This window comes from Chelonia mydas, chromosome 11 (assembly GCF_015237465.2).
Source record: "Chelonia mydas isolate rCheMyd1 chromosome 11, rCheMyd1.pri.v2, whole genome shotgun sequence".
Lineage (NCBI taxonomy): Eukaryota > Metazoa > Chordata > Testudines > Cheloniidae > Chelonia > Chelonia mydas.
Window position 1 is genome coordinate 28,844,028 of NC_051251.2, and position 25,899 is coordinate 28,869,926.

At 42.7% G+C, this 25,899-nt stretch overlaps 1 protein-coding gene across 3 annotated transcripts in view; it reads left to right on the forward strand.

Moving 5' to 3' along the window:
- Positions 1–504: 504 nt before the first annotated feature.
- The window catches only part of GALNT13 (polypeptide N-acetylgalactosaminyltransferase 13), a 331,481-nt gene continuing 306,086 nt past the window's right edge, over positions 505–25,899 (forward strand). Inside the window, exons 1-2 of one of the 3 annotated variants that reach the window (XM_043525194.1) lie at positions 669–904; positions 19,045–19,197. The gene's annotated coding sequence lies outside the window, so the exon portion shown is untranslated. Of the gene's footprint in view, positions 905–1,007; positions 1,374–19,044; positions 19,198–25,899 lie in introns of those variants that run through there. The other 2 variants (XM_037912743.2, XM_037912744.2) reach the window with 2 other exon arrangements.

Sequence of the window (25,899 nt, forward strand, 5' to 3'; positions counted from 1 at the left end):
CCCGCCGGTTAGCGGCTCCAAGACACGCCTGTACTCGGGCGGCCAAGGGGACGGAGGGGAGTTTTCCCGAAGTTATGAGAGGGATTTGTCGGCGTCTCGCTGAGCAGTCGCAGCAGCCCCCTGGGGGCAGCTGGGCGAGGCTCGCCTCTCAGGCGCCGCCTCACAACACCCGCGTCTGTGGAGGGAAGCGCCCCAAGCCACGGATACGCGATGACAAGGGCCCGGGCAGGCAGCGACTCTTGCAGTTGGCCGGGTCGGTTAGGGACTCTCCCCCGGGCCGTCTGCGGGGGCTCGGGCAGCTCCCTGCCGTGCTGCAGGAGCTGCGCGGGGCTTCAGCGAGCAGAGCAGCAGCCCGAAGTTTGTTCTCCTCAGCGGAAGCCCGCGGCCCCCCCACAGCCCCACCGCGGCCACTCTGCGGCTCTGCCTGCCCACGTATCGCGGGACTTGTGCGCACCGCTCCCGCCAGCCGCGGGAGCCGATTGGGTGCCCGCCCGCACAGCCCTTGGGGAGGTGGGGGCTAGTGACGTACCGGCCCCAGCCCAGTGCAACCCCCGCGGCTGCCGCTGTCGGGGCGAGCGAGCGAGGGGCTGGGGGACTGGAGGCGTTCGCAGCGCCGGCACGCGCGGGGGGAGGGAGCTGGTGACGTAAAGTTGCCAGCCCCCGGCTGCTGCGATAGGCGCAGCGGGGCGGGGGCGTGGCTGAGCCGGAGCCGCCGCCGCGGTGGCTCAGCCAGAGGTGACAGTGCGCCAGGCGCGCTCCCCTCACCTCTCCTGAGTCCCGCGCCCGCCGCCCGGTCGCCCGCGGCTGCGAGATGGAGACGCCCCTGGTGGACGAGGAGAGGCCGGAGCGGGGCTCGGCCCCGGGGGGCGTGTGAAACCCTCGCTCCCCGCCGAGCGGAGTCCAGGTGAGCCCTGGCGCCAGCGCGGGGCGCGCCCGCTCAGCCGGCTGCGGGAGGGCGCCCTGCAGCCGCGGTGCTGTGAGTCGAGGGCTGCCCCGGCGGCTCTGGAGCGGTGCGGGTGCTCCCAACTTTCTGCGGCGGTTGCCGTCCGGCTGGGCGCCCCGGGCTGCGCGAGGAAGCTGCCGGGGCCGTCGCTCCTGGCGGAGGCTGAACTGGTGCTACACGGCGGTTTGCGGAGCCTCAGAAGCCAAGCGGCGGCGGCGGCAGCAGCAACTTTCTCACGGGTTTGTGCTGCCTGGCCGGGGGAGGAAGGTGGCAGCGCCCAGCGGTGCTTCGAGGCTGCCTGGAGGGGTGAATCGGCGCGTCCCTGTCTGCCCGGCGGGACATGGCAGAGGGCATCTTCTTTCCTCGGTGCACGGCGGGCTGCGCTGTCTGGCAGCGGGCGGAGAAAGTCTTCCCGCGACTGCTCAGGGAGGTGCGCCGCTGCCTGACAAGCAGATGGGGCATCTTCCTTCCCAGCCACGCTCAGCACCACTGTAGGGGATGCGTTGTGGGTCGGGGAGAGTTGCAGCCTAGGAAGGGGATTGAGGTGTGGAATTAGGTATCTTTATCCTCGGGGACATTGATTACCGCTGCCTGGCAGAGAGAGGGGGCGTCTTCCTTGCTTAGCTCCTTGATGCACTAAGTATTGCTGATGGGATTGGGGTTTTAGGTCTCTACATGCCGCTGAAATCTGCTCCTTGGCTGTAGTAGTTGGTGGGCTATAGAGAAGGATGGGTAGGTGGAAGAGGGGGCTCAGGAGAGACTTGTTTGCTTGTATCTTCACTGAGATGCTGGTGCTGTGGAGGAATCTCAGACTCCAGAGAGACCCTGACCTGAGTCTTCTGATTATGATAATTATTGCAGTTATTTGCTGAACAAAACAAATACATGGCAAAAAAAGATGCAGAAACTCAGAAGTGGATTGTTGCCCTTGTATACCTACTTCCTGTCACCTTTTATTTTTCTGTGTTCAACTTTCAGTCTTTTAAATATTTAATGTAAAGACATGTCTGCCTTTTTGCTGTTCGCCGTGCAGCAATTGTACAATATGGGGCTGAAACTCTAACAACTTGGGCAGATTTCCTGCTGTGTGGAAAGAGAAGGGTGAGAGTGCAATAGAAGTCAGTCAGGAAACAAACTTGTATGTAAGATATCCTAGAAATCATTTAAATATAGGGCTGAGGGGAGGGATCTTGAGAGGTCATCTGGTCCATCCGCACATACTGAGGCAAGAACAAGTATACCTAGACCGTCCCTGATAGGTGTTTGTCTAACGTATTCTTAAAAACCTCCGATGGTAGGGATTCCACAATCTCACTTCAGTGCTTCGCTATCTTTGTAGTTAGAAGGCTTTTCCTAGTATGCAATCTTGCTGCAGATTATGTCAATTATTTCTTGCCCTACCTTCAGTGAACATGGAGAACACTGATCACTGTCATCTTATTAACAGCTCTTAACATATTTGAAGAGTATCAGGTCCTCAGCTATCTTTTCTCAAGACTAAACATGCCCAGATCTCTTACCCTTTCCTATTAGGTCAAGTTTTCTAAATCTTTCATAATTTTTGTGCTCTATTCTGGACTGTCTCCAGTTTTGGGCTGCACCCTTTAAGAAAGATGTGGACAAACTGGACACAGAACTCCAGCTGAGGCCTCACCAATGCCAAGTAGAGCAGAATAGTTGCTTTCCGGGGCTTACATATGACATTCCTGTTAATATACCCCAAAAAGATATTTGCCTTTTTTCATAACTGCATCATATTGTTGACTCATTCAATGTGTGATCCACTATAATCCCTGGATGCTCTTCTGCAGTACTGTCTAGTCAGTTATTCCCCATTTTATAGTTGTGCATTTGATTTTTTCCTTACTAAGTGTAGCTTTGCGCTTGTGGTCATTGAATTTCCTCTTGTTGATTTCAGATAAATTATCCAGTTCATTAAGGTCATTTTGAATTCTAATCCTGTCCTCCAAAATGCTTGCAGTGACCTCTCCAACTTGGTATCATCCACAAATTTTATAAGCATACTCTCTGCTCCCCAGGAAGACCCCTGTGGGACCCCATTAGATAAGTCTTCCCAGTTTGGCAATGAACTATTGATAATTACTCCTTGCATACGATTTTTCAATCGTTGTACACCCATTGTATAGTAGTTTCCTTTAGACATTTCCCAGTTTTCTTATGAGATGATCATGTTGGATTATGCCTTACTGCAAAGCATTACTAAAATCAAGATATATCACAACTACTGTTTTCCCCCAATGAACTAGGCCAGTAACTCTGTCAAAGAAGGCAATTAGGATGGTTTGGCATGATTTGTTCTTGACAAATCAATGTTGGCTATTCCTTAACCCTATTATCCTCTAGGTGTTTATAAATTGATTTGAACAAATTATTAAACAGTATCTTTCCAGAAATTGAAGTTAGGCTGACTGCTCTGTAATTCCCTGTATCTTCCTTTGCCCCTTTTTTGTACATTGTACTAAGTTTTCCCTTTGCTAGTCATCTGGGGCCTGACATTGTTTCTGCCTGGGAAATAATCCTGCCCACGCTCAACTCGTTTTGAAACTCTTTATGTTGAAGCAAATACTGGACAGAACATTAATATTCTGTTTAAATTATTTTTAGTTGGACTATGTATTTGCACAAGTGCTATTTAAGTTTTCAGTAGTGGTAAACTGATACTTGTATAACTTGCCCTCAAAATATTATTGGCATCCACAGTCCTAAAGATTTTAAAAATGTAAAGCAAGTGAGATACTCCTGTGCCAAAATAGTAGACAATAAGAGACTACCTTAGTGAGTTGCTGGGAATATAGTATGTGGCAAGACATTTGCAAGAGCTGATCATCTGCCATGTTACTGCTGAAGGTGTAATATCTACCTCAGTGGGTGTTTATCACTACAAAAGGTTTTCTCTCCCCCCACCCCACTCTCCTGCTGGTTTTGTAGTCATAAACACCCATTTTTTTCATGATCTGTGTGTATAAAAACATCTTCTGTATTTTCCACAGTATGCATCCGATGAAGTGAGCTGTAGCTCATGAAAGCTTATGCTCCAATAAATTGGTTAGTCTCTAAGGTGCCACAAGTACTCCTTTTCTTTTTGCATTCTGATTTAACACTCTTTTACACTCACTTTGAATGAGTGTAAATTCCCAAACTACAGGGCAAAAGAGAATCTGGCCTGTGTGTTTTCAGATCTGGGTTTTTGATTCATCACATAAAGTGATGAGTCAGTTGTAAAGGTCAGATATAGAATTCAGGTTCACATGCCAGCTGTTCTTCCAAGGATCAGGTTAAGCCTGATTTCAAGTTAACTGCATATAAATTAATTTAAATGTGTTAGAAAATACTTATAATCAGTTTGGAGTAGTCGAGGCTGAAGCAACAGCTGGAGTTGCCATTATTCCACCTTTGTTGCAAAATGAGAATGAGAATATTTGTTTGGGTGTTTCTGAATGGCTGAAAATAGTAAATGAGCAATAATTAATGAGAGTAAGGCATGATTAGAATTAAGTACTTCACAGGAAAGGAAAAGATTAGGGTCGTTTAACTGCTTGGTGGCTGTTGCACTCTAAGCAAAGAGATAAGCAGAACAATTACATTTTCCATGAAATCTCTATTTTCCATTGTATTCTCAGTTAGTAGTACAACCTCATTTTAGCTCTTAATAAACCAAAAGTCTTCTCTGTGTCCTGTGCACACGAGTAGTACCATACAAACGTTCTGATGCTAATGAGTTAAAACTGTTTTACTGAGACCCCTGTTTTAAGTCATGAGTCATCACTATGTGAGACTGCGCTTTAACCAGGGTCATTACTACAAGTATTTTGGTTCTTTTGTCATAAAAAACAGCTTTGAATGTTTTACTGAGCGAGTCAAAGTGTTGGGTGAGTGGTTAGAAAGAATGGACTTTAAGCCAAGCTGTTTCAAGGACTTATTTCCAGGAATGAAGACAGACCTAAGTTTGGGTCCCCGACTACTTTCAGAGGTTTATTCAGTGATTTCTTCATTGTGGCAATTTTTTTTAAAGATTAAATGAAAAACATATGGTCTATCAGCCCATCTTTCTATACAAATATGTCACTAAGAGTATGTTCCGAAAGGTGTTTGGGTAGTCATGAGAAGCTTGATTGCAACAAATAAAATAGAAATTGAAAAAGTGAGAGTTATGTTGATCGCAAATCTTAGAGGAATTGTGAGCGAGTGCATCTGAAGTTGATAGGTATGCTGCTGTAATGTTATATTACTCTACTGGTTGGATAGTTAAGGTTGCCTGAGTGTTTTCATTGTAAAGAGACCCTTTTTAGTTGCTTCTACTTTTCGCAGATCATTTGGGCTGAAAATTTCCAGATCTCTTCTCTGTCCATGAGTGAATTGCTTAAAATTAGTTTGAGAAAAAACAGTTCAGCAATATCAAACACAAAGGGGAGAAGGAGGGGATAGTGGTATAGTGCATGCTGCCACCAGGGGCTTTTCTTGCAGCCACAGCCTCCTGGGAGGTAATTTGGGGGGGCCGGGGGAGGGGGGAGGAGAGCAGTGGCCCCTCCCTCAGGGCTGCCAGCAGATTTGGACCCTGCCCCTCTCTTCCCATGGAGACACAAAAAAGCTGAAGGAGCAGGCAGACAGTGAATTCTCCACCTTCTGAGGCGCAGGGAGGTTAGGCTTCGTCCTTTGTGTGGCAGGCTTCAGCCACAGAGCTTTGGGCTCCGTTTCCCATCCATGTGGTGGCATGCTCTGGTCCTGAGCTCACCCCTCCCAATCACTGTTGGCCCTTTGCTGCCCCCCCAGTGCCCCACCTCCCTGTTCAGGACTTAATTTGTCCCCAGGCTTGCCTTGACTGAGTGAGTCTGCTGTGAAAAATGATATTTGTTTGTATATTAATATCACTTTTCACAGAAGATTTAGTAGCTAGCAAGTCTTTTTAAAAAAAGCAAAAGAAACAAGAAAAAAAGACAACATTCAAAGCATCTTATTGGTGTTTCTATTCTGTTTTGGTCCAGTAAAGCATAGAGACCAACTGTACATTTTTTTATGGAGTCTGCCAAAAAAAACCCCAACCCTACATAAATAAATTACAGTGATTTGGACATGTATATGTGCATATTTATTTGTTTTCCCCAAAGTTAATTAAGTATTTTAGGAAAAAATTGTCAGAGCGGCGACCAGCAAGAGTTGGTGGCTGCACTATGAGGCCACCAAAAATTTGTTGTGAGAACCCCTGTCTTGAGCAGTGTTTTGCAGCCTTCCAGATTACTGTGCTCCTTTCAAGAGTCTGATTTGTCTTCCATACCCCAAGTGTCACCTCATTTAAAAACTACTTGCTTACAAAATCGGACATAAAAATACAAAAGTGTCACAATACACTATTACAGAAAAATGCTTACTGTTTCATTTTTACCATATAATTATAAAATAAATCAATTGGAATATAAATATTGTACTCACATTTCAGTGTATAGTATATAGAGCAGTATAAACAAGTCATTGTTTGAAATTTTAGTTTGTACTGACTTCGCTGATGCTTTTTATATAGTCTGTTATAAAACTAGACAAATATCTAGATGAGTTGATGTCCCCCCTGGAAGACTACTGCGTACCCCCAGGGGTACACGTGCTCCTAGTTAAGAGCCACTGTTCTAGTGTAGTCTTTTCCAAATCAGACAGAACACTGTTTTCAGGTCTATTGTAATTTGGATAGCCTTCTGAAGGTACAAAGAAGGAAACTGAAGCGGTTGTGGTAAGTATGCTAATGCATGCACTCCCCCCTCAGAAGAAAGTTACTGAGTTCTTCCTCTTCTAATTTATATGGAGTGCTTATTGAAAGTAGGACAATGCTATACCTGGAATGTCTAGCTGGAGCTTCGTCCTATAACCATGTAATTTTTGAGTCTCTGCTGTATCAGTTTGAGTTTCTTGGCGTGCTGGCAAAGTACTTCATAGAAAGTATAAATAATGAAGGGGAAAGTTTTATAACTTGATTTAGGTTGGAAATTCTTTTGCAGCTTTAGGTTACGTTACTTTATTTGTAGCAGTAAATCCTATACTGTATTCTGTGTGAACCAGCCATAACAAACAAACGAACCACAATGCAAACAAAGCACAAACAAGTAAACTATACACACATTGAAAATTATGCCTCTCAATATGTTGACAAAGAAATTTAGCAACAAAGCAGCAAAATTAGGGACAACACTTAGATATAAGAAACCTTGTAAGACTATTAATGTAAGACTTTCAAGTGCTAGTCTCTTATGAGACAGTAGAATAAAAGGGGACAAATATATTTTTCTTGAAAATATGGGAGAACTAAATTTCTTCCTCTTGAAAAGCCTAAATTAATTGTGTTGTGAATTGCTTAAATGAACAACACTAGGAAAAATAGCTCCAGGAGTTAGATTTTCTGTTCAATATTGTGAGAGCTGTATATTTTTAAAGGACTTTTGTATCTGCATGATTGCTTGAGAAATATTACTGAGGATAATAACAGGAAAGAGAGAATATACACTGTAACATTCCGGTATACTAATTTTGGAATGATGAAGTTTTGAATTTACAGTAAACACAGTGGGGAAAACAGCATTTTAGATCTGGTTTAAAAATAGTCTTGTATTTTCGTATTCTGAAGTTACTACTATAAATTGTTTTTGATGATATCAGGGTTTCAACCTAGGTTATTTTTATTTTTATTTTTTTAAAAAAGAAAAATAATGGTCTCTTCATTAAACAGAATAAGCAAAATAAGCTTTTGTTGTGTTGCTGTAGCTCCAACCATTTTCGGTGTGTCCTGCATGCATAAGGAATATGATAATGTCCTTCTGTAGTAACTAAGGGCCAGATTCACACAGGTATTTAGGCTCCTAAATTCCATTGAAATCAGTGGAAGCTAGGAAACTTTGTGGATCGGGACCTCAGTGTTGGTAAGTCTTATCTTCAGTCTAAAGTTAGTAGCCAATAGTGAGAGTTGTCTTTGACTCTTCTTTTCTGAGATAAAATTATCAATTTTACAGTGCTGGGATTAGGTTTATATGATCTTCTAGTACTGAGGTTTTCCACACTGTTATGGTTTCAGTTTAAATCAGTAACAAGAGAAGTCAAATGGCTAGGCTTAAACACCTTGATTAATCAAAGATTTAGTCAAAAATTAATATAGCATAATACAGAAAGGAAGGCCAATATTTTGATAACCAGTCTGGGAGGCAGCAGTGCAGCTGTTCAGCTGTCTCAAAATTTGAGGTTCACTTTATTTCTATGTATACTAAAATTGTTTAAAACCGATAAGGGTTTCACCATTTCTTTGTATTGCTTCAGACCTAACATATTATTCTTATCTATTGTCTTTGTGTTTTGGGAAGCCTTTTTTTCTAGGCTGACACAGACTGTGCAGTAAACAGCTTCCTATTTTGGTTTGGCCATAGCATTCCAAAAGTCAGCAAAACTTTAGAAACATCCTGCACCAGCTATGGCTTGGCACAGAGGGCATGTTAGCTAAACATCAACAGAATTGTTTTTGTTCTTTTTCTCTGGAATTTTTCTATACCTAATGTTGAGTTTACAGTACTTCACATCTCACCTTTTGTACCTTAGGGACTTTCTCTTATTTAGTTCCATATTTCTGCAAGACATATTTGTAGTAGCCAGTGTGACAGGGTCAGGCCAGATGGCTACAGGAGAGTGATAGAAGGCAGATATATTAGCCCCAGATTAAGCAGATCCCTTTTCCCTGAGTAATGTAATGGGCTGTTCCAGAACAATCAGGAACTTGCTGGAACCAGTTAAGGCAGGTAGGTTAATTAGGATGCCTGGATCCAATTAAGATGCTGCTAGAATCAGTAAAGACAGGCAGGCTGTCAAGGTTCCTTCCCCACTCTGAACTCTCGGGTACAGATGTGGGGACCTGCATGAAAAACCCCCTAAACTTATTTTTACCAGCTTAGGTTAAAACTTCCCCAAGGTACAAACTATTTTACCTTTTTCCCTTGGACTTTATTGCTGCCACCACCAAGCGTCTAACAAATATATAACTGGGAAAGAGCTCGCTTGGTAACATCTTCTTCCCCCACCCCCCCCCAAATCCTCCCAAACCCTACACCCCATTTCCTGGGGAAGGCTTGAAAAAAAATCCTCACCAATTTGCATAGGTGAACACAGACCCAAACCCTTGGATCTTAAGAACAATGAAAAAGCAATCAGGTTCTTAAAAGAAGAATTTTAATTGAAGAAAAAGTAAAAGAATCACCTCTGTAAAATCAGGATGGTAAATACCTTACAAGGTAATCCGACTCAAAACATAGAGAATCCCTCTAGGCAAAACCTTAAGTTACAAAAAGACACAAACAGGAATATACATTCCATTCAGCACAACTTATTTTATCAGCCATTTAAACAAAACAGACTCTAACCCATATCTAACTAGATTGCTTATTAGCCCTTTACAGGAGTTCTAACCTCCATTCCTGCTCTGGTCCCAGCAAAAGCAACACATAGAACCTTTGTTTCCTTCCCCCATCCCTCCAGTTTTGAAAGTGTCTTGTCTCTTCATTGGTCATTTTGGTCAGGTGCCAGCTAGGTTATCCTAGCTTCTTAACCCTTTACAGGTGAAAGGGTTTTTCCTCTGGCCAGGAGGGATTTAAAGGAGTTTACCCTTCCCTTTATATTTATGACACAGGCTAATCAGGGCACCTGGTTTAAAAAGGACCTCACTTCAGTAAGTAAAGGGACCTGAGAGGGAGAGGGCTGGAGGACTGAGGTGTACAAACGCTATCTGGCATCGGGAAGAAGGTCCTGTGGTGAGGATAAAGAAGGTGTTGGGAGGAAGCCATGGGGAAGTAGCCCAGAAAGTGGTAGCTGTCACACAGCTGTTAAAGAAACACTGTAGACAGCTGTGATCCACGGGGTCCTGGGCTGGAACCTGGAGTAGAGGGCGGGCCTGGGTTTCCCCCCAACCCTCTTCCCCACTACTGGATATAAGAGGAGTTGACCTGGACTGTGGGTCCCACCAGAGGGGAAGGATCAGCAGAGACTGAGGGGATCAGAGACTAGGTGGATCAGCAGAGACTGAGGGGATTGTTCTCCTTCCTTTTCCCCTTGCTGGCCAGTGATGAGGTTAGCTGAGTGAACGGCAGGTTTGAGCCACTTGCAAAAGTGGCCAAACTGAGGGCTACCGTGAATCTCTGAGGGAAGCAAATCCGCCAATAAGCGCAGGACCCATCAAGGCAGAGGAGGAACTTTGTCACACCAGGTATAGTAGCATACCTTAAGGCTGGTGGCCTGAATGTATTTCTTAAAACCTGTTGTGTGATACTGCAGGAGAATACAAGAGTCATGCGAAAGTTACAGCATCTAACTGTGGTTCAGTTTTAGAATGATACAATTTAGCATGAATATAAAGTATTCTAAATGTAATGTATTATACTTCTTTACTGTTGACTGCTTTCTTATTTTGGGTACGTAATGTCTCACTTTTAAACACACTTATAGTTACAACAATGAACACCTACATTACTTGATTAATAGTGATATGGGGATAGCAAATAACAGTTTATCTTTCTGGTTAATAATTCTGTTTCTGAAAGCTGTTTCTCCAATATATTCTGTTTACAAGAGTCAGCTCCACAAACCTTGATAAAGTCCATTCTTTATTTGGTAACTGTTCCTATAGCGTTTAGCAGTGTACAGTAAAAGCTGTTTTATCTGGCCCTTCACCAACTGGAAAGCTCTATAAACCTACATTTCTGATCTTCATTTAAATTCTGGTTTATAGTCCAGTTGGCACAGGGCTGGCAGGGGTTTGGGCGCCAGAGGGGGCGCAGGCTCTGGGAGGTAGTTTGGGTGCGGGATGGGGCTTGGAGCAGTGGGTTGGGGTGCAGGAGGGGGTGCAGGTTGCCGGATCTGTGGGCTACTCACCTTGGGTGGCTCCCTGCAAGCGGCAACTTGTCCCGGCTGCTCCTAGGCAGAGATGCGGCAGGTGGCACTATGCCCTGTCCCCGCCGCACCCTGAGCACTAGCTCTGCAGCTGCCATTGGCTGGGAACCACGGCCAGTGGGGCAGGTGGGGTCTGTGGCCAGAGGCAGTGTGCAGAGCCGCCTGCCGCACCTCCGCCTAGGAGAAGCTGGGACAGGTTGCTGCTTGCGGGGAGCCATCCACGGTGAGTGTTCCCCAGATCTGGCACCCCACATCCCCTCCTGCTCCCCAACCTGCTGTCCCCCTGCACCCAAACTCCCTCCCTCTCTGTTAACCGGCATTTTTCACTTACCGGCACCCTCCATTTCCCCCAACATCTTGGATAAAACAGCTTTTACTGTACCTAACTAAACCTTTGCAAGCAGTGGTTCTCTCTCTCCCCTCCCCCACCCCCCTTTTGCCTTTGGTCAGGCTGCAGAGTAACATGGGGCTTTGGTTTAGTTTGGTCAACAACACTATATCACCTATACATGCCTTCAGCCCACCAATCGAGTATCTCAGTTTCTTGTCCATGGTCTTGTCTGATTGGCCTCAGCAGCAAGTGAGTTCCTCCTGGCCTATGTAGCTGGTTACAAGAGGCCACGGAGCCTCCAATAGGATGGTGTGTGTCTTACAGGAAGTAGCCATGGGATACTGTCATGGAAGCTTGGAGGTGGTGGAACCTGGCTGCACATGGAAACAGTTACTTGATATATAGGGCTCTGCGTAGCCTGTCCTGTTCAGGTGGCACAAGCCCTCCAACTATTTATTTAAAAAAAATGTTGGATTTGTAATAACTATATTTTCACCTCTGAATACAACCATTTGTCACTTTCTGTTTATCAGTGGGCTTATTATGAAAAGAGCATTTGACCTATGCTGTTCAGTGTTGCTGTAATATCTTATGAGTGTGTAATTTGGTGACTTTTGACCAGATTTCAGTCACAGTAAGTGCGCAGTCTCAAAATATGAAAATGTGACTCTCAGAAACAATCTACAAAAGAAAAGATGGACAGTGTACTGTAGGTAACGAATGCAATATAGTCTAGTGTAGCAACAGCAAGAAGTGCTATTGCCAACCCATCAACAGGCCACTTGTGACCTTTATGTCAATTCAGCTTACAGGTTCAATTTTTAAAAACTTTGTTACATAGGGAATATGCCGATAAGCATTTTGTGCATACAAAAGAAGACAAACTGCTACATCTACTTACAGGTTATTAGTTTTTAGTTATAGTGCATGCAGAATAATGGGATGGCACAGCTGGGGTTGTGTGCAGGTTGGCTAGTTTCACAACACTGTGGAACTTTATAGCATCTGTGCTAGTGAATACTGTAAAGTAACACAATTGTAAAAGTTAGGGGAGAAATCCTTTGGTACACAGTTGATAACAGTCTGCTCTACATTCTCACTCCAGTATTTGTCCCCTGGCTTTCCTTTAGGTCATTATCTGAATAGCTGGCTGCTACTGCATCATTTTATCCCTGTTTGGATGGGCAGTGCACATGGGGTTCTGGCCTGAATCTGTCAAGCAATCAACTTTGTGTGTGTGTGTATATATGTTATTCTAATACACCTTTGCAGAACATTGAGACAGCATCAGTAATCTGGAGGAAAAAAGGAAGACATCACTTCTGCAAGGCACACTGTTAATTGACTGTGACAAGGTAAAGTGGCATCTTTGGCAAGAATCTCTTAACCCTTTTTATCACGTGGCTGGGCAGGGTAAAAGAAGAGGAGGCAGGGTTCAGGGGAAGGATATATCCTGCTTCCCACTGTCTGGTTAAAGCCATGAAAAAGCCTCTGGAGATTGACTAGTATTTTTTTTTTGATTGAATTGTTTTATTTTTCATTGTTTATGTCCTTTATAAGAAACAATACACTGTGCCCTGAAGAAAAAAGGCCTTAAAAAGGACTTGGGTGTGGAGTTTGTGTCCTTTCCCTGGCTGGTGAAATAGCTCGCCATCTCACAAAGGCTAGAAGTCTCAAGGTGGACCCAGACTAAAGGTTCTGTATTTGAGTAGAGGCTGAGCAAAACTCCATATCCAAACATGCCTTTATTTTAGGATCCAAACTTTGTAAATGGCCTTTCTTTTTGTAATGGGCTGAGCCAAACCCCTGGATTTAGATACCTCCTAACTTTGTGATTTTTGAGCCCATCTTTTTACAATCTTTTAACTTAGTAAAACTAAGTATTGCTTCTCTGTGGTATAAATTATGACTCTTCGGAGTCAGGAGAACACGTCTGTCGTAACCATACAGCTAAGGGTAGCCTAGAATTCCTTCTTACCTGTAAGGGGTTAAAAAGCTCAAATAACCCGGTTGGCACCTGACCAAAAGGACCAATGGGGAAAGAAGATACTTTCAAATCTTGGGGGGGAAGGCTTTGTTTGTGTGTTCTCTGGGGAAGCAGAGAAGCATCAGGTCAGAAAACTTCTCCTAAAAATCATCCTAAAATGGGTCTCAATATTGCAAAAAGAGTAAGTAAATAAGGCAAGGCGCCTTAGATTATCTTTTGTTTTTAGCTTGTGAATTTTCCCTGTGCTATGAGGGAGGTTTATCCCTGGCTTTTTTTTTTTTTTGTAACTTTAAAGTTTTGCCTAGAGGGTAATCCTCTGTGTTTTTGAATCTGATTACCCTGTGAAGTTACCTTCCATCCTGATTTTACAGAGGTGCTTCTTTTACTTTTTTTTTCTTTATAAGTTCTGTTCTTTAAGAATCTGGTTTACCTATTTGGTTGGTATATTATTCTCAAGCCTCCCCAGGAAAGGGGGTGAATGGGCTTGGGGGGGATATTTTAGGGAACAGGAACTCCAAGTGGTCCTTTTCCTGAATCTTTGTCTAACTCACTTGGTGGTGGCAGCAATACTCATCCAAGGATGAGGAAGGATTTGTGCCTTGGGGAAGTTTTTAACCTAAGCTGCTAGAAATAAGCATAGGGGGTCTTTCATGCGGGTCCCCACATCTGTACCCTAGAGTTCAGAGTGGGGAGGGAACCCTGACAGTGTCTGAGCACCATGGAGGGAGACTCTGTGCTTGTGTACACCTTTTGGCATTTAGGAAAATGTGCCTGGCAGCATCACTTACTACACCTTTTAAATAGCATCTTAGCTAATGTTTGCCAGTACTGTGGGGCCAGTGATGCCAATACACCCTTCTGAGGCTTGGAACACAGCTGGTAGTGTTGACTAGTCAATGTATTTCTCTCCCCAGTGCTTTAAGGCTAGATTAGGATGAATACTGGGGGAGGGAAGGAGAAGTTCTGATTGTGGGATCTATCAGAATGTGGAATAATTTTCCAAAGACATTGATGTAAGCCTCGTCACTGGGGCCTCTAAAATTTGGTTTGAACATCACAATACAAAATATATTGTAAGTAATAGAGAGACAAGGTAGGTGAGGTAGTATCTTTTATTGGACCAACTTATGCTGGTGAAAGAGACAAGCTTAAAAGATATTATCTCACCCATCTTGTCTCTCTAATATTTTGGGACCAACATGGCTACAACACTGCAAATGCTGTAATGAATAGTCCTGCATTGGGAAGTAAGTTGTTTAGATGAACGCAAAGGTCTTTTCTCACTCTAATATCTGAGAGTCACAGATGTGAGTTTTAAATGAAGAATAAGTCCATTTTTAAATGTCAAGTAGAAGACTCTCAAGAGAGGAAAAAAACTGAAAAGAATTCTTAAAAGACACAAAATGATGACTGATTTTCAGCTAGAAATATCGAAATCTAATTTTGTTGTCTTATCAAATGTGAAAAGGCTCTGTTCTGAGCTCTTGATAGGCTGTCAGTTCCATCATAATTTGTGCAGATAATTATTCATAAATTAATAAACTACTTGTGGGAATCCAATGATGCCTTATGCTGTTTCTGATCTATTCCTAGGATATTTGCAGACTATTAAAATGTATTGAGGATTGGTTTCACAGTAACTTAAACATGTCTTAACTCTGGAATAAGAAGTCTGTATAAAACACATTCTACTTTCAAAACATCACAATTTAAGAAGATAAGGTTGCGAAGTTTACTTATTAATGCCAAACGACCTAGGAAGGTTTCTGGAGTGGTGGTTTGGTTTGTGCTTCGGTAGCAAAACTGATACAGTATGAAAGACATCTGTCACATGCATTGTAGCACACTTTAAAGATACACTAAACAAAAAATTTAATTCTCACTTTCACACTGTTTATTTTAGCCTATGAGATCACCTTTTATGCTTTCATGGCTCCAATATGCATATATTTTCTGTGCAGTTTTCTTGCTTCATGTTGTCTGATTGGGAATTGTCACCAATGCACTAATGTCCAAGTTAAATGCTGATGTAGAACTTGGCATAAACGGAGTCTATGTTGAGTTCCCTTTCTCCAAGCAGTATTGCGATATTGTCCATTCTGCATCTTCAGTGCATTCCACAACAGCCTTAAGTGGCTGATAGTCACATTCATTTTGTGACTCACCTGGGATATAACCTGGAAATTGCTTCCTATGGCCTTGAGCTCAGGTGATTAAACTAGACTCTCAACTGCACCTTGTACAGCAGAGTTGAATGTGTAGACTTGGCTTATTTCTCATGCGCTGAAGGTGCTCTGCTATGGTATTGCCTGCCCCATTCCCTTGCCATTGACCTCAAACTCTTGGGACATCATTATAAGTGTGCTCGTACAATTTATTAAACTGGCCACTTATGAGGCCAGGATCTAAAGCTGAAAACAAGGTTGTTATTGACCCTAGGTCAGTATTGGGAGGGTAGACACTAAGGCAGAGTTTTACATGGTATTTCCACCTTGTAGATTTTTATGTGTACTTTTAGTATTGAATGCTGCTCTCTGTGTGGTGTGCTTTGCTGGCATATTCTCTGTGTTGGTTTGAATACTTCACCATCACCACTTCTTAAGTTCCATCTTCATTAGCCATCTGCACCAGTTTGTGTTGAATGCTGCAACAAAATATTGCTTACAAAAAGTGTTTCTGCAGCTGTTGTGTGGACATGCTGTATGGCCTGTTCTTTGTAAAATGATGCAGCATGTTAACACACAACACAGATATTACCATACCAGTGCCTGTGGTCTGTGGCTCTCCTGAGGCCCCAGTGGAATGATTATGGGAAAACCTGCAAAGTATTACAAGACAGGTCTAGAGATGGCGGTGGGCAGAATTGCAGTGGTGAATTGAGATAGTAGGGCTTCCAGAACTGGAAGACTATGGCCCGAGTGGCATCTAGTATTTAAAATTGTGTTAGTGCAATTTTAAAATGCAGTGTGTCCCAGCTAAATAACAAAAAGATTGGAAATAAAAGTGTTAAGGTCCTAAGAGGCATGTAATGAGTTACATTTATTTATTCACTCATCCACCTTCCTGTTGCCCCTATAATCCTGAGCAACATGTATAGTTATTAATATGTACATAAAAAATCAACCAAATGCAGATCTTCTGCTCTTCCAGATGGTATTTTTTTCCCTTTGCTGTGTTTTATCTGGGGTTTCTTTGGGGCGGGGGAGGGGAAGGAGGAAACAAGAGTAGGGTGTGTGCGTGTGTTTGTGTTTTGTTGTCTTTTGATATTATAGGGAGGCATTAGAAAATAGGTCTCTGGTAAAATTTATAGCTTTATATACTCCTATGCTGCAAAATGTATACTGTAGAATTTACAGTTCAACATAGCTGAGTAAGTGATGGTGTTGAAATCCTGCCTTTCAGTTGTTTCTAGTTGTGAAACCTTATATTATATTTGTATAGTGTTTGGTATTTTATTATGGATAGAGTAAGGATGCTGATTTAGTTGGAAGATGTTTCTACATCCAATATCCTATGGGAAAGCAAGCATATTTTGTTTGCAGTGGAGATATTAATGGTGCACACTTTGTTGCGTTTTCTTTCTGGAGAACAGTTGAGGTAACCTTATCCAGTGTTCCTCCATTTATAAATAACTTATCACTTAAAGCTTTGCTACCATATGGTAAAGTGATATCTCCTGTTAAACCGATTTAAGATTACACTAAACCAGGAGAAATAACTGAGACGCCTTCTCTGCCTTTTAGAGGATTCTCTTTTATTCTTTTAATTTACACACCACCAAGAATCGTGGAAGTGGTGGACCGTTTGCTCTTCTTCTTGATTATTAAGTGCATGATTTTTCCCTTTAACCGTAGGTATTAAAAAGCTCTTGGGATACCTGAAAGGTTCTACCTTTTTGGTTTCTAAGATGAATCTGAAGCTGTTGAAAAGAACCTTGCAACAGTTCTGAAACCAAAACTAAAAAGACATGCTGTGGAAGTACAAATAAAAAAGATTTTAGTGAGTAATACAAACCTTATGTGCTCACTAAAATAAAACAATACAATGGTTTGGAAACTTAGTTGAATTCCATAAAAAATCACCTCCTTGAGAAATGCAGCTACCATGAATTGGGTGCTAGGGACAAGACTGCTGATTTTTGTTGCCAGGCAACAGCAAAGTGAGGCTCACAATCATGCTTGAAATAGATTCACCTAAGAAAGTATCTCACAAACAGAAGGAAGTATGAATTCAGTGTTGGGGATAGGGGAGAAAAATCTAACTAAAATAAGAACACTTTCCATAAGATATGGTTAATCAGATTGTGTTTCCAGTAGGCATTAACTGTTGTCAACAGTCCAATAGGCTTCTAATATTAAGATCAAAATAGCTAGAGATAGAAAACTACCTACTAGATTAATTCAACAATAAATTGGCTGATTTAAATTTACTGCACTACTTTATTATAAGAGTAAATGTAGCATTTTCACCTGAGGTTCTAACAGCACTTTTAATAAACTAATGACTAGAGATCCAGCACCCCAGAAAGGCTGTTTAGTATTAGGCCCATTTTATGGATGGATAAAGCAAGTTACAGAAGGATCAAGTGATTTATCTGGAGTCATAGGCCCAGATTCTTGAAGGTACTTAGTCTTCTAACTTCCACTGAAATCAGTAGGAGTTAGATGCTTGAATACCTTTTGAGGATCTGGGACAGAATTGCCAGGCTGGAACTTAAACCCAAGAGGCCTAACTTCAGGTTCCCTGCTCTAGCACTCAAACTACACTTCCTCTAGTAAACCATTAACATTACTCAATGCTTCCAATACTCTCGGAAGGTGTTGCTGTGAGTAGTGATTATTTATTTGTGTAATGCGCTCTTGCCCTTGCTTCAGGACACTTCATTCACACAGTTGTCAATTCTCTTATTTGTGTCCACAGTAGTAGGAACTATTTCTCAAAGGCCAGCTGATCAATGTCTCACAGAAATCTACACTCTAAAAATGTATTTAGACACATCTGTGTATGGCTGTTTCTGAACACAACTTTTCCACAAGGTGCTTGCTGCCCCTGAAGTAATGCCACTGCGATACATCCTCCTATCTCCTTAGCAATTAAAAGCCAAGTCAGAATATAAAATCACAAGAGATTCTGAAGTTGTTGGAAAGCAGGCTAATGAAATATGAAAATGAAAAACTGGAATATAGGATTAGTCGTATTATGGACATGGTTGGAGTGAACAATGAGGTTGTGAAATGGATGCTCCCTAGAGGAACCTAGAGTAAGATAATCAACAGGGACGTTCAAAGAAAACTCTCCCCAATATTTTAAAGGATGTGTCACTTTGACTGTTTCTCTCTGAGCTTACAGATAACACTTTAGCAAAATATCATATATTGCATCTTGTATATTTAGTATTTTTATTCACTTGGTCAAACAGATAAACTAGATAAAATACTGAATGTATAGGCCCTGTTGAGAGGTTAGCATGCAACACGTTGCCTGAATAGAGGAAAGACTACGTCTGCATGCTCCCCATTGCGATGATGATCAAGGAATTTGTCCAAGAGAGAAGTGTGGCTGGACCTGGCTTTGGGATAATGCCACTGGAACACTCTGCAAAATTTGAGCTAATGAGTTCTAGGAACTTGACATTTTAAGTGACAGAAGAAAATGCTGGCAAAAAAATATTTTTGTATTGACACACTTTTTAACTTTGGCTGCGTAAAATACTCTGAAAAATAGGCTCTATTCTCACCCAGTCACAAAGGCACACAAAGTTATGAACTTTTAGAAATTTTGGTTTTAATCTCTTTGCCTCGGTTCCTCCTCTGTGAGTGAAAATGGATTAATAATGTTTCTTGTGTACTCATATACTAGGATAACAAATGTCCTAGACTATCCTGTGAAGAAATTAATCCTCTATTCAGTGCAGAGTGTTGAGGATAAAAAGAAACCTTGAACAACCACCTCATTTACTGAACATTATTCATCCTGTGCATGGAATGCTGCAAGAGACTGATGAAAAAAATTGTATGTCATCATGATGCATACACACAAGGGAGCAAATGTAAGGGTTCATGGACAACTTTAATAATGGCATTCCTTAATGTTTTCAGTGCTTGACTTTGCAATCTTCAATTCTTTTACTACAGCTGTTTCTTAGTGGTTATTATAGACCAGGCTGGTAGCACTGCCTATGATGAAGTTTGTCTGACAGTTCCCTTATAAGATGTTGTTTTCAGTTGCTTATAATTTTGCTGATCTTTAATCATTTGAACTGAAATTTTCCATGTGAGGTGTCTACTTCAGGCTGGATTTCTTTTTGAAACCTGGAAAGTTTTTCAGCCAAAAGGATTCGGCTATTTCTGAGAACGAGGCTAGGGAAAAATAAGTTATTTTCCCATTAAAAAATTCTGGTTTCTTAACTTCTGAGTGCTGGACTTTCAGCCTTGATATTCTTTTAATGTATTTTTTTATCTGGAATATATATATTATGGCACAGTGGTGTGCAAGACAGTGAGAGCTAAGCCAAGGTCCCTGTCCTGAAGAGGTTATATTCTAAGCAGATAGTGAGTGGTGTGGAATGGGATAAAAAGAGATGCTAAGTGATAGATGCATGCTAAACTGCATTGCTAATGTTAGTTCCGTGTGTGTGTGTGTGTGTTTAATACTAACTCCTGACACGATTGTTAACCAGAATACACTGATTCTTTGGGCTAGCAGCACTGTATCCAACTTTTTGCTTTACGCCTTTTCTTTCTGATAATTTTAAATACTTTTTAATTAATTTTTCATTTAAAGAAATGTATGTTTTCTAATATAAAGCATTTATGGAGACAAGTAGACACTTGAAAATCCATTAGCTTGTTGCCAGAAACAAGGAAAACTGGAATGGACTCTTACAGTTTTATCTTCAACATATATAAGAAGTGTGTATTTCTGGTACATAACTGGCTAGGGCTGTTACCGGATGTTAAATGAAAATATCTGCTGGTGGCTCTTCCTCTAGTTCTGAGATATGTTAATTATCATCTTAAAATGGAGATTTAAAGGATATGAAGAATGGGAGGCATGATTCTTATCTGTTTGTAAATTACAAATTCTATTTAAGGTACTTAGTCTAGTCCTAAGTGTAAGAATCTGATGTCAATGCACAGCATGCACTGCTACACAGATTGAAATTACAGTCTCTATTTGCATAATGAACAAAAATATCCTGAATTATCTTTGACTTTTTTAAACTGCAGAATCCAGGTAGTAATTTTTAGTCCAGATGTTAATAACATAAGAGCAATTTACTGCCAAAATTAATTTTCCATTATTACCATTCACCATTAACCTCAGTATAGTTTATTGCACAAGCTTTATTGGACCACAGGTAAATTTCACAGTTAAGGAAAAAAGTTCAGCAGCATGTTGGAGTAGCCCTTGCATCAATAGAGACAGTGTTAAAACTTGTACTGCCTGGGGCATGGAAGATTTCATGCAGCCCAATCTATAACAGCTATGGTTTTATTATTATTTTTAATATAAATAAGTAAACCTAATTGAAGAGACAGGTTCTTCTAGATTATAAGGTCCTTGGGGAGGGTCTGCCTTTTTGTCTTATATAGCATCAATCACATCTTTGGTGTTGAACACATAATGATTCTGCTAAGCATCCCAAAAGCTAATTCTAACCTCCGTACTGGTAGGGAATGGGGGAGACCTAGCATATCAGTCATCATTTTTCCTGTTTTTAATAAAGATCTCTGTCTGTTGAGGCCCATACAATTAGAACTGGGACATGTGGAAAGGTTCATCAGATATCAAGTACAGAAATGGTACTTTAGGAACTATTTCAAGGGTTATGTTTAAATGTATACCATCTTTATCTTTCTCATCAGTTTAGTATGCAATTAAACTTAGTCACCTTGTACTTTATATTTTTTTATTGTTATTAATAATTCTGTTAATGAAATTCAGCACTCTTGCGAAGTGTTTTTACTGGGCTTTGGTTAAACATAGTGGTGGGTGAGGGAGGAGTAGTCATACCGTGTGCAGTGCTGTAGATTGTATATTTAAAGGAGAAAAAGAAATGTAACATTTAAATGGGTGCTCAGTTAAAACAAACCACCATCAACAAAAATGAAATACTATAAGCAAGTTATGCCCCAAATCTCAACTGTCTGAAATACCAACATCCTTGTGTGGGAACTCTGTCAATTCTAAATGTTTTTAATTTACTACATTATTGCTTAAATATTTTTTTAAAAGGAAGTAAATCTGAGCAGTTGTTCATGAAACTTAAGGTAGAGTGTCATATGTAAGACACAAGAGACAATTGTCCCGCTGTACTTGGCACTGATGAAACCTCAGTTGGAGTGCAATTCTGGACACCACACTTTAGGAGAGAGTCCATAGGAGAGCAACAAAAATGATAAAATGGTTTAGAAAATCTGAGCTATAAGGAAAGGTTAAAAAAACTGGGCATGTTTAGTCTTGAGAAAAGAAGACTGAGCAGGAACCTGGTGAGTCTTCAAATATGTTAAGGGCTGTTAGAGAGGATGGTGATCAATTGTTTTCCATGTCCACTGAAGATATGACAAGAAGAAATTGACTTAATCTGCAGTAAGGGAGATTTTAGGTTACATATTAGGAAAAACTTTCAAACTATAAGGATAGTGAAACACTGGAATAGATTACGGAGAGAGGTTGTGGACTTCCCCTCACTGGAGGTTTTTAGGAACACGTTAGACAAACATCTGTCATGGTTGGTCTATGTTTACTTGGTCGCCCCTCAGTGCAGGGTGCTGGACTTAATATTTTCTCTAGCTCCCTTCCAGCCCTACATTTCTATGGGTATGTTTACATTGCAATGTGGCTGGCTCGTGTTAGTTGACTTGGGCTTGTACTATGGGGCTGTTCAATTGTGGTGTAGAAGTCTAGGCTCAGTCTGGAGCCCGAGTTCTGCCTCAGGGGAAGGTCCCAGAGCTCGGGCTCCTGCCTGAGCCTGAATGTGAATGCCACAAGCCTGAGTCAGCTGACATGGGCAGTTGCAGGTGTTTAACTGCAATGTAGGCATACCTTGTGCTTCTAAGGAACATGAATTAACCAGCTAATCTTATTCCCAGAGCTATGCTGAAAATTAAGAGGATGGTTTTATCCCTTATTGGAAGTGGTTTGGAGGGCTCTTTAAATCTTCTTTCCCTTCATTGTGATTCTTCTAGTGGCTATTTAAGTACTCTTAATGTGCTCCAGACAGGAGTAACGGAGCATGAGCAGCAGATTCTCCTGCTTTTTTCCAACCCTTCCTCCTCTCCCCGTTCCCACCCCACCCCACAAAATGAAACCATTCAATGGTGATCCACCAACAAAGGCACATAAAAATATTTTGAGTCATAACTGAATTGTAAGATCCTTGGGACAAGGAGTGTGTCAGCTTCTATGTTCTGTAGAGTTCTGAGCATACTGCTGACACTATAAAAGAATACAAAACAGGGACTAGATAAGGGCAAAGCTAGAGCGGAAAATGTTTCTAAGGCTCATTGCTCACTAGCCTAAAATCAGGCTTACCAGCTATGGTTTTGTTTGAGGGAGAGTATGTTTGAATTGCATCCTTTCTCAGTTTTTGTTTTTGTTTTTAATCAGCAGGGAGAATATTGAAATATACAAGAATCCTCCTGTTTCAGTGCTCTAGTGAGAAGGATTCTTACAAGAAGGGGGCAGACCAGTGTAGTAGAGGGATAGTGTGGCATATATACACATACTTGTAAAGTAATCCATGCCCTGAGTTAGTTGGGTCCCCCAGAGAAGATGAAATTTTATTAGCCTTGTTACTCTCTTCTTGAGAAGCCAATAGATTTTGTTTTTTCAATATCAAGAAGGTAGTTTACCATTTTCTTTAATACGATCTTTTAAGTAGATTCAAATTTGGATCCTCGCAGTGGAGCACGCTCTTCCAAATGAGGGCTCTCTCTAAACTGTCATTTATTTTTGGAAAAGACATGTATGTAAGTGCTAATAGATGGCATATTTTGTTTTATTAGGCCCTTGGTAAGGTATCCAGCTGCTGAATGTTAGGATGCTGCTTTTGAAACCTGGCATCAATACAGGAAGTGTCCTATACGATTTCCTATCTCTGCGTGGAATGCTCTTTGTAGTTATGTGGAAGTTTAAATTTACAAGCTAACTTTAATATATTACAGTAGAACGACGAATATGTAAGGGGACTGTTGCCCCCTTACTAACATTCAGTGGGGGTGTTTTGGTTGGCTAGCTCCCAGTACTAAAAGGGGAAGGGTCTATGGGAAATCAGGACCCTGAGACTGATAGTCCCCAGAAACAATGGGGAGAGACCAGTGCTCCAGGTCAGCCTGAATGACATGGCGGGCAGGCTAATCAGGGAGTCAGGAGGCCAGGGAGGTCCTGTCCTCCATGTGAGCTGGATTTGCCTGGGTCAGACAGAGTGGGGCCGAGCTAAGCAGGGGCCCGAGCTGAGCTGCGGAGCAGAGCCATGCCAGATCCAGAGAGAGCAGACCCTTTCCTGGGAGCAGAGCTGCAGCCCCAAAGCCAGAGGCACAGCCCAGAGAGAACAGACTTGCCCTGGGAAGAAAGCTGCAGCAACCAGAGCCAGAGGGGCCAGAAAAGCAGCCCAGGAAGCAGGTCAGTGCTGGGAGCAGAGTCACAGAAGCAGCCTGCAGAGCAGACCTGTCCTGGGAGCAGAGCTGTAGCAACCAGAGGCAGAGGGGCCAAAGAAGCAGCCCAGGAAGCTGGAGGCAGAGCAGCAGCAGCAGCAGTGCTGAGACAGAGTGGTGGAGCTGGGGCTGGAGCCATCCAGAGCTGGGTGCGGTGAGCAGCCGAGGAGAGCGAGGGGGACCCTGGGCAGCAGGACCAGCAAAAGGAGACGCCTCAGCCAAGAGGCTCTGCAGGCCAGGCTTGGATCGTAACCCCGACAGGGCGGGGGCGACACTGGGAAGAAGGGTCCTACCACTTAGAGCCTGAGAGCGTGTGGCCACCACCAGAGCCAAGTGTCCAACCCACAGCATCCCTGCAGCGCAGCCAGGGCCTGAGAAGGCGGCCTGGGACTTACAAGGAACAGACTGTGAACTGCCCTGACGTTCCAGAGACACTGTTTGTGATGTTCCCTGCCACAGAGCGGGTTGTTTTGTTTCCTTTAACCTTTCCCATTTTTCCTTATTCTTTTTAAAATTAATTGTTGATTAAATAACTTGCATTTGCTTTAACTTGTATGTAATGGTCAGTGGGTCAGAGAAGTGCCCAGTGCAGAGAGAGTACCCTGGAGTGGGGACACCCTAGCCCGAGTCTTAGGTGACCACAGCAGGGTTGGGGGTTGAGCCCCCCAGGAATCCTGGGCCCAGCCTTGTTGGGGTTACGAGCCTTGTTGGGATTACGGTCTCCCACAGTATTCTTGTCAGCAAGTTAAAGAAGTATGGGCTGGATGGATGCACTACAAGGTGGGTAGAAAGTTGGCTAGATTGTCGGGCTCAACGGGTAGTGATCAATGGCTCCATGTCTAGTTGGCAGCCGGTATCTAGCGGAGTGCCCCAAGGGTCAGTCCTGGGGCCGGTTTTGTTAAATATCTTCATTAATGATCTGGAGGATGGTGTGGATTGCACCCTCAGCAAGTTTGCGGATGACACTAACCTGGGAGGAGTGGTAGATACGCTGGAGGGTAGGGATAGGATACAGAGGGACCTAGACAAATTGGAGGATTGGGCCAAAAGAAATCTGATGAGGTTCAACAAGGACAAGTGCAGAGTCTTGCACTTAGGACGGAAGAATCCAATGCACCGCTACAGACTAGGGACCGAATGGCTAGGGAGCAGTTCTGCAGAGAAGGACCTAGGGGTGACAGTGGACGAGAAGCTGGATATGAGTCAACAGTGTGCCCTTGTTGCCAAGAAGGCCAATGGCATTTTGGGATGTATAAGAAGGGGCATTGCCAGCAGATGAGGGACGTGATCGTTCCCCTCTATTCGACACTGGTAAGGCCTCATCTGGAGTACTGTTTCCAGTTTTGGGCCCCACACTACAAGAAGGATGTGGAGAAATTGGAGAGAGTCCAGCGAAGGGCAACAAAAATGATTAGGGGTCTGGAACACATGACTTATGAGGAGAGGCTGAGGGAACTGGGATTGTTTAATCTATGGAAGAGAAGAATGAGGGGGGATTTGATAGCTGCTTTTAACTACCTGAAAGGTGGATCCAAAGAGGATGGATCTAGACTATTCTCAGTGATAGCAGATGACAGGACAAGGAGTAATGGTCTCAAGTTGCAGTGGGGGAGGTTGAGGTTGGATATTAGGAAAAACTTTTTCACTAGGAGGATGGTGAAACACTGGAATGGGTTACCTAGGGAGGTGGTGGAATCCCCTTCCTTAGAAGTTTTTAAGGTCAGGCTTGACAAAGCCCTGGCTGGGATGATTTAGTTGGGATTGGTCCTGCTCTGGGCAGGGGGTTGGACTAGATGGCCTCCAGAGGTCCTTTCCAACTCTGTTATTCTATGATTCTGTGACTCTGCCAGACAGGAGAGTGGAAGGGGAGTCCTCAAGGGCCGGGAGGCCACTGGGTAAAGGAAGTGGGAGCGAGGACTCAGATCCTTTCGCTAGCCCACTTCACCAGGGTAGTGCAGAAGCCAGGAAAGTTCCCCAAAATGGTGGGACTATTCACCCGCTTACAAATAGTTAAGTTTAATCCTCCTTTCCAAACATACTCTTTTCAAGGCAGTGT